This window comes from Temnothorax longispinosus, chromosome 7, assembly GCF_030848805.1.
Source record: "Temnothorax longispinosus isolate EJ_2023e chromosome 7, Tlon_JGU_v1, whole genome shotgun sequence".
In the NCBI taxonomy this organism is placed as follows: Eukaryota; Metazoa; Arthropoda; class Insecta; order Hymenoptera; family Formicidae; genus Temnothorax; species Temnothorax longispinosus.
Window position 1 is genome coordinate 17,714,853 of NC_092364.1, and position 15,159 is coordinate 17,730,011.

The window sequence follows — 15,159 nt, forward strand, 5'->3', positions numbered from 1 at the left end:
TATTACAAGTTGAAGGTTTGTATGTACATTTTTTGCTCATACATATATCTTACTTTTATCTTCAATTTCGAACAATCTTTAAAACGGCCGTAGAGAAAGCGGCGACTCTCGCGTTTTTTAGAGGCTGTGTAAATAAAATACGGCTCCTGCGATACGGCAGAGGGAGGGGGGAAGAAAAACGTATTAATTATTCACGTTGTATGGCGTTTAACTTCGGGGGAAAGTGCGAGTCTCGTGTCTCCCTCCCGTGGAGTTGACACAAGCTGAATAGACGTTCACGAAAAACTGTGGTTTCAGTCCGGTCCCCGGTGTCTTTCTTTAACCGCCTCGTTAGACTACCAAATGCTCTAAATATCTTCCTGATCACCTTATTGAGCGGATGAATGCGTCCTTTGCATAACTTTAGAACTGGGCCATTGCCGTTGGACGACCACCCGGCGTTTAACGCCGCGGAAGAAAGGGACGCCTTTTTAAATGCCTTCCGCGAGCGCGGCCAGAATTTATGCAGAATCCACTGTTTGCCGTGGTTGACGCATTCTCCGCGACGGGCTAAATTATTGGAGATGGCCCGCGAGGTTCTCCAACACGCGGCTCTCCAAGGGCGCGCATCCACGAGCTTCGACATGCTCGATAGATGCTTCGATACGGAAATTATTCACTGCAGAGCCGCCGAAATTATTTGAAAAGTACAGATCTTAGATTTTTTGGAAGCAATTCTTGGAAAATGTTCTAATAATTATCTCTCTAAAGATTGTGATCTCAAACATATATAACTTGCACTTATTGTTAGAATATTATTTGATATTTCCAAAATATAGATTAATATAGAAAATTTTAATTACTAAATAGATATTATTAGAGCTAAATTAACTTCTTGCGTTGCATTCAATTATTTTTAATATTGCTGATTCATAGACTTTGAGCCAACCCATTTGAGAGCGCAAAATCATTAGTGTCAACGTAGCGGCATAATAATAAATAAATTCGCAGACACATTTGCCAAAATGCTATAATTGACCCGGGGCCTAGTCTGGATCCCTTTAGTGACCGTCAGATGACGACGGGCGTCTCGGAAACGCGATTTTTTCTGCAGAAACTGCTTGCACGGTGTAATGCCCGACGTCACATAATTTACGTAAAATTTGGCGATAAGTTCTCGCCGCAGAGGTGGCCGGATTCGAGGCGCGGCACCTTTGAGGGAATTAGTCTTATTGGGCACAAAATTGGAACAGAGGGCCCCCTGACCTCGCCTCGCATAGGATACGCGGACCCATGCGGCCGTATGGGGGCCCATAAGGCTCACGGCTCGTGGGGGCCAGCCGAGAGAGAGGTCCGTTCGCGTATAACGAGCTGAATTATGTTCATACGGGCGTGCTCGCTGCCCTGACATTTTTGAGACGCATAGTTCGCAAGCAGGCCTACGAACGGGCCCACCACACACATAGGACGCGCTTCTTTCGCCTCTCGTCTACGCGCCGCCTCCCCCTTTCTCACACTTCTTTTACTTTTCCTTCGACCTTCCAACGCGAGCGAGGAACACCCACAATATTGGCCACGGCGAGACGTATGATCGATAGATCCCTCGACTCCGAGACCATCTGCGAGAATTCTCTCTCTTTCCGTGAGAGATTATAGACACGAAGTGTCCCGTAGTTTTCGAAATGTCCCCTGAGACTTTGCAGCACCAAGAGCCACGTCATTTGTCAACGCTATAATTTAGATATCGAGCTTCCGAACTTTAATATTTTAATTTCGATTTATAGCGGAAAGGATAACTTTCCGCTATAAATCCGAGTTTTACAATAATTAAAAATTTAACATTACTCACATAAATTCCTTAACAGATAAAATGTTTATTTATTCTAAGGCAATGTAATGTCGGATGGTATTACACAAAAGAAAAATTCGGTTTTATTTAGCTCTAGTTTGTAAAGCGGTCGGCGAGATTTAAGGTCTAAGCAACGAAGGAATGGAATTTCGCGCGCCTTGTATTACGGGGGCCCTAGAGGGTCTCGAAAAATATTTACAGCACGAAGTGCGGCAAAAACGAGAGTGCTTTATGAAGCTTTTGCAATCACGCGGGTAGACTGATGTGGCGCCAGTCCAAGAGGTCGGGCTTGGACTCCACCGGCAGCGGTAGTAACGTTTCCTCGCAACGTAAATCCGTAATACGCAATGGGTATTCGGTTTCGCGCGTAACTTACGCACGGTGAAATACGCGACGACCCCTGACATCCCGTACATTTTGTGATTGCGCGAGGAACGATCCCCATCTTATTCCGCAAACCACCCGTGTGATTCCTCGGCATTCTCCATAGCGTTTATTGTCGTTGAAGATGCTGCTCGAACGATCCGTTAATCATCTAAATGGGGAAGTCTCTCTCTCTCTCTCTCTTTCCGCATTTCGTATAATTGTATAATTTTATTTGATGCCCGATGTTTTTATATTTTGTAGCGCGTCAACGTTTCCTTGTAACTACGATTGTAACTACGATATATATTTCCGAGAGAGAGCGTCCGAAATATAACTCGGTGCTAAGTTTCGCGCGCTTGCACGCGTCCGCTCGGTCGCCCGGCCAGAGAGAAGGGAGGCGAGAGCCCTTATGAGTAAAAGAAACAAGAAAGGGAAACGGTAATATGGCATATCGGCGTACACGCGTGGCTATAAAGGTACTTCGGTAATGGGCTCGACCCGGCCCGACAAAGGGCTTTATTTAAATAACTCGCGGCAAGCGCGACGGACCATTCTCAAATCCGGGGACGTGCGAGCGTTCGCGTCTCGCTGTTACTTGAGCGCGTTTATTCCCTTGAGCACCCCGTACCCCGTGCGATAATAAAGCGGCCCCCTCCTCCCCCCCTCCCTCTCTCCCCCGGCAGTGTTCCCTCGCGCCTTCGCGGGAGCCCATCAGTCTCGGAGTTCCGCGCCCGTAAAGCGTCGATCAGGAGTTAATTGACGGATTTCAATCTTTTCGGCAGCGCGAGATAAGTCGAGATGGATCTGGACTTCAAAAACAGCGGTGTGCAGAATGAAAGTTAAGGGGAGAAAACTAAGTAGAAGTACGAAAATAAGCGATTTTTTGAACAATTTTTTTAGAGGTAATAAAATAATCGCATCAATTTCAACTTTTGGCATACTTTAATTATAGGTGTCAAGCACTAAAATAAAATTTTTTACAAAAGAAAATGGCGGCGTTACAGGCTTCACAATTTGGCGTCTTTTGCGCGAGGTGGAAAAAGGCTGCCATCGTCACGTTTTTTGTAGCGGTCTGAAACAAAAAACCAAAAAATTTTTTGATTACTTATGAGTTTAGGCGAAGGATATACCTATAAGATTATAAAAAAGTGCAAAATTAAAAATTTGGTAGGCATTTTAATCAAAAATTCAAATTTGCAAATTTAATTTTTTGATTAAAATGTTTACCAAATTTTTAATTTTGCACTTTTTTATAATCTTATAGATATATCCTTCGCCTAAACTCATAAGTAATCGAAAAATTTTTTGATTTTTTGTTTTAGACCGCTACAAAAAACGTGACGATGGCAGCCTTTTTCCACCTCGCGCAAAAGACGCCAAATTGTGAAGCCTGTAATGCCGCCATTTTCTTTTGTAAAAAAAATTTTTTTTAGTGCTTGACACCTATAATTAAAGTATGCCAAAAGTTGAAATTGATGCGATTATTTTATTACCTCTAAAAAAATTGTTCAAAAAATCGCTTATTTTCGTGCTTCTACTTAGTTTTCTCCCCTTAAGGCGATATCACGTCTTCCTCTCGGATGAAATACATCTCTCACATTTGAAACACTTATTTAGTTTTTTTTCTCGATTAGAAAACAAGTTGCAGTATTTAGCCTGCCCAGCGGATAAAAATTGTCGTTACCATGCTCATCTGTCATCATGCAGTGTAAGACATAATAATGTATGGTGAAGATACTTTTCACATATGTTTTATACATCATAGATTTTCACGCATAGATATGTGTATATTTTTTCTCTCAAATATCAACAGCATAAATTGTGCACCACAGTTGATAGGTAACAAAAAACTTTTAGAAATATAAATTGAGATAATTTTCTCCAATATAATGTCTACATATGATGAGATTGGCATTGTTATATTTTATCCGAAAACCGTAACTGCAGAATGAGCACTCTAGGTACCGGTATTCGGAGCGGACGGTGTTTGTCGCGCGCGTACCGAGACGAAGTAATCCACTAAACGATCGGTGCCCCGAGGGTGCGGCGGGACGGGGACGGAGGCAGTCTAATGAAGGGCACGCGCAGTCTGACGGGCCCGGCGTGAGAATAAAATAATTAGCTGAGCTGTGCCCTCTCCTCGCGTCGAGACGAGACGGGACGAGACGGAACGAGACGAGAGGAGATGAGACGAGACGAGACGAGACGAGCGAGCGAGCGAGCGCTCGTCTCTCCCGCGCAATCCTTTCTCGCGTTCTCGTCGGGCCCGGAGCTCGAACGAGCAGAGTGTCGAGTGGGACGGAACGAGGTGGAAGTGCCAGGGCGAAGGGAGATGACTGGCTCGGCCAGGTGGTCGTAAAGCCTTAGAATGATGCTCTAATAAATCCCACTGAAAAATTGCGAGGGCCTCGAGGGCCCTCGCCGAGAAGTTTCTTCTTCTCTTCCTCGACCACGTCTTCCTTCTGCTTCTCTTTCTCCTTCTCCTGTTCTGGTTCCTCCTCCACCTCCGCCACCGCCTCCTCTTTCACCTTCGTGGTGGCTTCGAGATTCGAGGGGAACCCGAGAGGACGACGACGCGGTGCAGTCTGTTTAGCCGTTCCGCGCATCCGTTCGTGACTTTAATGTCTCGGCGAGGAACACGTTAGGGATGAGTTGTGCGAAAGCGGCCGCGATCGGGGATCGCTTTAGCTGTCGGCGGAAACGAGGAGCCGTCGCTTCGTCTGGGTCCCTCGATGGCTCTCGGAAGCGATGAACATGTCGGGGAATCCGAGGGGAATTGATGGGGGTTGCGCCGCAAAGCTGTTGGCAAACTGGATGGCGATGAGAAAAATAAGTTCGTCTCTTCGCGATCGTTGGCAAAGGAGTCCCTGAGCATATTTTATTAGAATGGTCCTGCATTATTACGACAATATCTCACAAAAATGGACCGTCGGCTAGAGATTATGAGACTTCAAAATTGCCGTTCTTTAATTCGATACTTTGTAAAGATTTCGAGCTGCAGAAACGTCTTAAGTTTCTTTTTATTCTTCTACCTTAATTAAAGGAGGACCAATGATTTCTCGGGATTAAACGGGAACAACGTTATTGCTACGCAAGTTATTAATAAGGTATCTAACCGAAATAGAATGAATCTCAATTATACAGAATTATTAAGAGAGAGAGAGAGAGAGAGAGTGAGAGAGAGACAGTTAGCAACAGTTATTATTTCTCCGTTCCGTGATGAATATTTGCTCGAGCGACTGCGACAGCGTAATCACGAAATTCTAACGGTGAAAAAGAATAGTTGCGAAGAAAGGCGGCTAATTGCAAAAGTGACGAGGCGCAACGGAGCATAAGAGAGTGCGACCTAAATATTGCGATAAAAATCCCAGGATTAAAGTCGCCCAAGTGACTTCTAGAAAATCGGCATTTCCCGCGCTACGCACTTTCTTTTGTTTTCACTTTGTGCAAAAATACTTAATCAAGATATAAAATCGTCCGATATAAAAAAAAGAACGTTGAAAGTTAGTCTTTCCACGAATAAATAACAACTTTGCGAACTGCTCAGATCGAAATAAACGTTGAGTGACGTGTAATTTTCGCTTGTAGAAATCTATGCGGCAAGAAATTTGGCGAAACAGTGATCGTAACCAGTGTTTTTTATATTCTCCAAGTCTTTGAAGAAGTTGATGACTTCTCATCGCTTTTATGTCTCTCTCTCTCTATTTCTCCGCGGTCTTCCAGAACTATGCGGATACCACCATTTACGAGCGGACGTGTGCATTTGCGAGGGAGGCATCGCGAACTGTTCCTCCGTGTAATACCGCGTTGCGCGGCTTTACGCGCTTGCCTTTTCCAGCGGCGATGGCGAGCGGCGCCTTTGTGCTCGGCCGCACGTTTCGGCCGATATCCATCCGATATATTGCCGCTGCGGCATGGCAGCGCGCGCCCGGACGATGTAATCGATCGTTTCTCGCTTTACTCGAATCACGCCGATTAAATCTCGCCGCTTACGCGGCGCTCGGCAGCGTCTGGAGACCGTTTCGCAAGGCGGCGTTGCGAATGCATTCTCATTAAAGTCGGACGCGAATTACATATTCGATCGACTAGACAGGACGGGATTCGGCTCGGATCTGGGACGGCTGTTGGCGGAGAATCTGTAATTTTCTAATTACATGGCACGTATGATGATACTGGCAATTAAAATTGAGATTTATTTAAGGGGAGGTTACCGTTCAGAGGCTCAAAAAATGTCTCAATTTCAGGAATTTTTTTAAATATAAAATAAGTACATTTGGAAAAAAATTTTCGCGGCTTTTATTTGTACACAAATGAAGATTAATTTAGAATTTTTTCGGAAGAAAATAATTAAAAATGGCGGCTCCAGCTCTCAGTCCACACGGCGTGGTTCTATGTGCGCGGCACATTCACAGCCTTGCCAGCTGATCGGAAACAAAAAAACCAAAAAAATTATTAAAATAGATTAAATTTGGGGGGGCCTTATCGTTTTCCGATTTTTAAAAAACCCCCTTATAACAAAATGATGGCCGTTTGAAAAAAAACCTCTTTTTTCCCTGTTTTCTTTTGCTTCAACGTTCGAAAAAAAATTATTTGCAACCAATTTTTTGAAAAAAACGCTTCCTGAAGGCCTAAATTAAATTTCTTTTCTTTTGCACCGTCATTTATTAAAATCGGTTCATCCGTTGAAGCTGTAGAGCGCGCCGCGCGCCGAAAAATGCTGTTTGGAGAAAAACGCGTTTAAAGTTTTACGTAGCAAAAAATTAAGCAAAAAAAAATTCGATTTTTTGAACGGTAACCTCCCCTTAAAACGCGATTCTATACATTGAAAGTGGTGGTTGCGTTCCCAATTAACACGCGTCTGAATGAAAGGATACATTTGAGAGCTGTTGCTTAATAAAACTTGCAAATTTCTTATTTTAAACTATAATATCTTTTTCTCCCTTTGGAAGAAATAATCGTTAACGATTGATTATTCATAATATCTTATTAATTAATAACCGTTATTAAAAATTGTATTTTACTGCCAAACTTTAAATTTTTATTAATGTTATTTCTGGCGTGGGAGGAGCATCATTTTGTACTTTCAATCTTTTGCTATTTTATTCTTCACCGCCTTAAGCCAAACTTATTGTCAGTTCTACTTCCTTCCTACGTCCATATTTTATACTCCCTGTAATTTATTTTCCATTTTTCTGGAGACGTTAAGCTGCGATTTACAGATTATACGAATTATACATCGGATCATCCACCACCCGCATCGAAGACGCGACTCGTGCCCCGCTTCCGCGCTCATCGCGTCCGTCCAACGGCGCTGCGAAAGGTTCCTGATCCTTTATGTACACGAGCCAAGTCGATCTCTTTGACCACACAACGTATAGGAACGCGAACGTAAAAAGGATCCCGCGCGCGGCGGCGAAATCCATCGTGGTCCCGGAGTTTCGGATTTCGTCACAGTCCGCTTGCTGCGTGAACACGGATTGGACGCGGCCCGGTGTCGCCCGCTCGCGACTTCGTCCTATTTACCGATTATTCGCCGTGTCCTCCCTATCGGGAGCCCGTGAGAGGGCCCCGCCGCCGCCGACGATGATTTCTCGGTGACTCGCTGGCAGCTGGTGCTGGTGGTCCGTTGCGAATCCCCGGCCCCGGGACCCGATTCGAACGACTTGAAAATAGTCCCATCGTGAACAACGCTCTTCTGGGACTTCCCGCGGGTATCGAACGCCGATGATCGAAGAGATCTGTCGAGGGAATCGAACTCGGAATAGAACTTCACGATCTCGTATAAGTACTTGAGCGAGAATCGCGACAAGATCTTTCGCTCTCGAGAGTTTTCGAAAGTTCAAGATGATTTGGTAGGTTTCTCGAAGGATACGCAGATTTTGGGCTTTTTCTTGTCTCGTGCGACATAGTTGTTATGCAGATTATTGTTTCTGTAAGCGCTTGCTGTTCTTTTGTATGTAAAGCCGGCGCGGCGCGGCGCCTCGATAGAAATAACACTCTAGGGAACTTTGCTGAAAGAGGTGATATTTGACGTGAAACGACAAGAGATGCCACGATAAATATTACAGGAAAATTCGATTTTAGAAATCGAGATCCTTACTCTAGACTTCCTAGTAAGATAATGTTCTTTACCCTGAGACTCATTGTTAGGTCGATTTAGGTGCAGCTGGATAAGCCGCTAAGCTGACAGTAACTCCCGTTAAGCTTTACCCCCGGAAAGTCCAAGTGATGCTTTCTTAAATTGCTTATTTGTCAATTGATTTCAGTAAAGTATACCTACAATACCACCAGTCCTGCTGCGGTAAGAAATCCTTTTCAGACGACGAGAAAAACAAATTACAGAACGTTCCTGAACAGTGTCAAAACTGGTATAGCGGCTTTTAGCAGCCATGAAAGCAAGTCGAAAATATCTTATAAACATATCTATATGTCCGAATTCGAACGATTTCCGAGTTGTATTGGAGTTGCTTTCGTAAGAAAACATAAATTGAAGTAAGTGTTGTTTAATGTTCCTTATTCTGTTTAAAGCTTTACAAAAGGTGCTCAAAAATTTCTCCAGAACAACTACAGCGACTAACACTTAATACTGCCGCGATATCGTCCGCCAAACTCCAAACATTTTTCAAAAAGCTCGAAACAATTTATTAATTTTGAGCACCTTTTATAAAGCTAGAACATTAAACAACATTTACTTCAATTTATGTTTTCTTACGAAGGCAACTTTAATACCCTATAACTCCGAAACCATCGTACCATTTTTTGGCATTGAGTTCAGGGACAGTTTGTATTTCTTCGTGTGCAGTCTATGAAAATTTTTTAAAATATACTTGTGGCGATTTAAATGTAAAACACGTTAAAAATTGCTAAGTTATTTTGCAGTTAAATATTTATTATGTCAGAACGTTCAATATTATATAAAAAATGTGTTGATGATATATAAAAACAATTTATTATATAAAAATAAAAGTATTTTTGCACGATTTTCAATTAAATTTAGAAAGTTAGCTTGAGATATATATTTTTTATCATTTACAATTATTAAACTTTTGAAATGCATTTTCTAAACGAATTCGTGATATCAGAAGTAATTAAAGAGCAAACAAATTTAACGTTTATTTTCTAAAATCGAATTTATTTATAACTTTTCATTACTCTGTAAAGAGACATAAATATTCTCGTCAAATTATTGCCGAATAACCACTTCGCACAATTTGACTAAGCATATCAGGATGGATCAGCGTATTCAACGGATCATAAGCCGGTCGATCCACGCGCGAACGCTTAACGAGGAATGTCGAATTCCCCGTGTCCACGTCTATATCATCGCCATAACCAAACGAAACTAATCCAGTTGGACCGTTTTAACTACCCTAACTAAACGCGCGATGTTACCGTGTCAGCGTTTAGCCATGGACGCTTCCACAGATTTTTCCCGCACGCACTTACACACCTAAATTTGCGCGTGCCTGGGTTTGTGTGTGTGTGTGTGTGTGAACGCGTGTGCGCACACAGTTTTCCACGTAGTTTGCACGAACGTCGAGGCAGGGTGGTCTTCGTTTTCGACGACGAGCTTCGTTTTCAGGGGCTGAAAAGTGCGCCGTGGTTCGTTCAGAACCGCTTTTTCAACCCTCGGCTACTGCACGCTTAAATCATATTTGTACGCTCGATTCGTATACGCAGCGGGTTTGGGAACGAAGACAGAGGGGCCAGAGAGAAGGGGGGTGTGGGCCTCTTTTGACTCGGTCTTTAACCGACCAACGCTGCGAGGCAAGACTTTACACTTTCGTTACAGATTGTTGGATCTTGACACCGTAGTCTCTTGTCGACAATGCTGCTCTACGGAAAAAAAATGCGGGGAAAATGCCGAACAAAGAAAATAGCACTTTCTGTAATAATTAAAACAATGAGACACCTGTCTTATGGATATCTAACGCTGTCCAAAATGACTGACTTACGTACTGACTTATATTATTCTCCATTGATTGACTAAATTATATTTACAAATCATTACCATTTTTCCTTCTACGACTACCAACTTCGGGTAAGGTAATGAAGCTTAAATATCCGAGCTCTCAGATCTCTAGCGGATGCAGATATAATGTCCATTAGCCTCGAGCTGCTCTATATTTGTAATTACTTTATGCAAATAATTACTTATGATTATCTTCAATTTTCTTTCTTAATTTGAATTAATTTTTGTAGCTATTTTGTAATTCTTCCTGATAATTGTCCGCGATATTTTAAATGTATTTTTAATTTTTAAGTATATGTTATTTATTTGTTAAATAATAATTATGTTAATTGAAATAAAATTTTCATTAATTGCATTTTTTCAAATTTATGTGTTAAATTATGTGTCTTTGGCCTTTAAGCGCAATTTTGTCAGTAATACATAAATAAATATTTGTTATCTATAACAATTTAGATTTTTTAAAGAACTTCCAGTAATGTTGGTTTTAGACCTCTGAAAATAATCTGTTGTAATCGCGAATTAGTGGATATTTATGAAGCAAAGGATAAAGTTTGTATGTGTTCTTTGACATATATCCAATACCGCTTCAGACCAGACCACCAACCTAGAATTTGGCAAACTCACTTGGTCAACAAGCAAATTCACTCGAGTAATATCTGAACTGAAGATATTATCGCATCAAAACTCAAATCCCCCGTCAAAATATATTGTATACTACTGACAGTTCTGAGTTTTGTGGTTTGAGCTTATTGTTAGATGATGTCGGAACGAAGTGTCACAAAATCCTATTTTTCGCGAAAAAGACGAGGATTATTGGATTTGATGTGTATAAACGTAATCACACCAATCTTCGGCTTAGTGCGTCTGTGGAACAACCCTTTTTCCACGGAAAATCTACGCGGCATCACTAGTAAAAGAGATTAGATCTAATACTTGTCAAAGTGACAAGTATTACATGGGCTGCGATCGTGTAAAAGTAACTTCCGAAAGTCGAGGGTAGGACGAAGCAATTTTCGAGAACCTTATATTATTGTTTAGTATAAAACTATTATATATATAATGGGACAAATCGACAATATTTATTTTTGCATATATTTAAAAAATGTTAATCCACAAATATATAAAAATTTTTGTTAATTTTTTACTCCCTTCTTAAATTACATCACAAATCATGAATTAACAATAATGTGTGTATTAATAAAGATGCAGCCTATTATTCAAGTGTCAAAATCCGAATGAATCGCTTTGTATGCGTTGGATTGACATGTTGTTCTACACAATTCTTAATGGTAGCGATATTGCTTTAGATGCGAATTAAATTAGCACCGCCTCATAAGCCTAGAGATAGAGATCGAGCGTGCGACGGAACGCCCCACAAGTGGCTGCAGCTAGATAAAAAGGCCGTTTGTGGCGTAATAACCGACGTGGCCAATCTAATTTCACGTGAAGATCCGATCGGCGCCGCATAATTGACCTAATCAAATTCTCCGTTGCAGGTCGCCGGCCGAAAAGCGTAAAAGCATCGGCGTCAACTGGCGTAAGTAAGCATGTCATCACGCGTTACGAACTTAGTTCTGCTCAAAAGACTTGGGAACCCTCTCCGTTTCCCCCGATCCTCAGGCGTGTTGCGACTAGGATCAGAAAATCACCGAAGATCTTCGAAAGCTGTCGAAGTATGTATTAGGATATACTTTAGGATATACGTAAGATACTCGTTTCTCCCGCGATTGAGACAAAATGGCATGAATATGCAGAATTGCAAGTGAAAGACGTTTTGCTAATATGACAGTTACAAAATCAATGTTGCATAACTTGACAATTGCCGTAATTGACCAAGCCAAATACAATACTCATATAGGCCTAGTTTACACCGATCACTTGATACGCGTATTAAATAGTAAATAATTAGTAAATTAGTTTGATTATTGGCTGATCAACTCAAATATACTATTTAATACGCGTATTAAGAGATCGGTGTAAACTAGGCCAATGTTTGCATTCATTTCCACAGCTACCGACGTTAATATTATTCGTACATTTGCCGCGGAGTATTATTTTTTTTATCCTTGTAGCGTTTTTCCTTGTTTCGAATATTTGTATTGCTTGTAATACAAACGAGCAGTAATAATAGTAATAGTAATATTATGTCGTGGATTTTCGGAAATGTATAAACATCGTTCCACATCGAACATGGAGTTCGCCGGGCGCGGCCATGGCTGCTCGCGTACGAGGGGCGCACACCTTGGTATCCCGTGCGAGAACAACGCGGATCTACGGGGGTCCTGGTTAGGGGGGACCTTAGACGCGTATACGCGCCGATCGCTTTGCAAAAGATCCATAAACGCGGCGTGATGCGCGACCAATCAACGCGGCGTGGCCAGCTGCCGTGTGGGTAACGCCGACCGAGACGGCATGAAGCCCCCGGTTCATTCATCAAAGCCCTGGTTACAGCAGCAGCAGCAGCCCCCGAAAAACTCTCCCCTCTTGATACTCCACGATACCTTCACGCGTCCCCTCGGCGCCATTTCGAAAATACGTTGAAATGCACCTCGACGACCGGGCTCAGTCGAACGTTTCTTATCTGTTCTGAGTGAATTTCATGATCTCTCGCAATCTCAGTAATCTGATACGATTGAAAAACAAAAGCGATGTCGTTAATTAATTTTGAGAAATAATTTTTATTCTAGAAACAACCCTATATATATATCTTTCAGTGCCTCATTTCCCTCTCTTTATTAAGTGTTGTTGGCTTTACGATTATATTCAGTATGCGAACGGTGTACAGTCGCCGCGGGCAGAAAGGATTAATAAACCTTCAACGCAACAATGGATGCATCAGCAACAACCATCATTAGAAAGTGTCATTTCATATACCGTGAATGACTTCGATGACAGATCGGGGCAAAGGTCTCCGCGGTATCAAAGGTGGTTCCTTTCCGAAACGCTGTCGATTCGAGATCGTCGTTAAATTCGCAACACCATGATGCGCGGCGCGGCATCACGATGTATTCTCATAGTTCTCCCCGGTATGACTTCGCTAGGACGCGAAATGGGCGAGCAGCGTGCAACTGCTGCTCGCTTACAGTCGCACGAACGGGCGGCACGCACGCACGTACGCACGCATGCATCCCCCACGCGGGATTTGCACGGCTTTCATTGGCTCGGTTAAGTTTGATTAATCTATTCGGTCGCACCATTGTTCGAAACGCGGCGGGCAATCCCATTGGTTGAAAAGGGCCGACGATGCACCGCACGGGGGGCTGCATTTGCCATTAAGGGGGAGCAGCCATCATGTCCGCATGAACTGGTTCTGTATGTTTTTCGCTTGTCCCATCTCATTTCCCCTCCGACGATAGTCGGCACTTCGTTTGCGCGGAGCAGAAACGTAAACTAAAGAAAGAAAGAAAGAAAAATATGGCGACAAACTAATAAAAAAAAAAAAACCGAGCCGACAATGGCAAACAGCTGACCAGAATTTTTATTATTAAACAAAATAAAGAAATCTTCGCTATACTTTTTTAAAATTATATAATAGCACTAGTCTATATACCACTCTATAATAAATGCAATTTTTTTTTAATTGATTAACACAAATCGTAAATCGATATATTATATACACGAGGAAGTATATTTTTGTTATAACCCATTATTATTGCTTAAGTTTCGGCAATTAAGTTTAATGACTGAAGCGATAAATCAGTTCTAAAAGTTACGATTTTAAGACGCTGTGCGTTAGAAAACGCTTTGGGCAATGACGTAAAGCGGTTATGGCAGAGTGAAAGGATTTTGCATCATCGAACGATTAACTCCTGCGTGGAATTTCCGCAATGCCGTTGTATCACCTTTGAGACAGTTAATGAGAGCAATTACGCTCGAGAAGCCAATGCTCGGGGTATATCAGAGGCATTTTGTTTTACCACTTCGTCCTCTTTACCTAACAGAGCAGCACTTGATATTTTTAACTTTCAGGAGCGTTAGGTATATAATACCAGTAATTCTAAGTAATAATTGACGGTAATTATGTCGAAATTTATAACATATATTGTCCAGAATACATCGGTCGGAAGAAAATCGCATTAGCCATTTTATGTCCGCATAAAGCGACTTTACACTGTGAAAAATATATGTCTCGGATATGCATCGCGGCGCATACAGGCCGAAGTCACGCAATGTACGCGCACGCACGGATTGGCCGTGAGGACACCCTCAGATTTCCAGCGTGAGGGTGCGGTTTGAGTCTGGGAGGTCGTCACACTTATCAGCTTTGCAGTTGCCGGTACATCTGTTCTGGTTACCGTGTTGGAAAACGCGAAGAGCGAAGATCGGCCTAAAAACTATATAATAAATTATAAAATTAAAAAAAAACCCGAAGAGCAAAGATTGGCTAAAAATTATAATAAATGATAACATTCTTAAAAAAAGAATTTGACAAAACAAAAAATTGACAGTTTATGGTAAATGATTGGGAAGATACATTTGCTAACTTGTGACATGCATCTCTTGCGATAAGATCATCCTTTTTGCAACCATTTAATAACCGTATTTTACCTAATCACTTAAAAAATAGAATCTTAAAAGTAATTTCTTCGAAATCAAAATTATTTCTCACAAAAGCAACTGACACCAAGTTATTTTACAAACATTTTACCCTTATTTTGATTTAAAGATACAAACAATTGCAAATTATTCCGAATAAAAAATTTTCCGAATAAGAGTATACTGCATGGCAAGTTAGCATTGTATTTTAGCTACTTTGTAAGCATGTTGGCATTGTATGAAAGTTCTCACGAAAAATACGTGACCACGCCGTTTTTTTTTGTACCAGTCCTTGACCTACCACATCGCTATTGGGGTCAGGACAATTTTGAAGCAACAGATTGGGGGAAGATATTTGGTAGGATTGGCGACGGAGAGAAAGGCAGGCGGCGTTCAAAGGAGCCGCTCTTGAAGCAACCCCGTGCCGTGCTTACGGGGGTTGGAACATGGGCGGGGA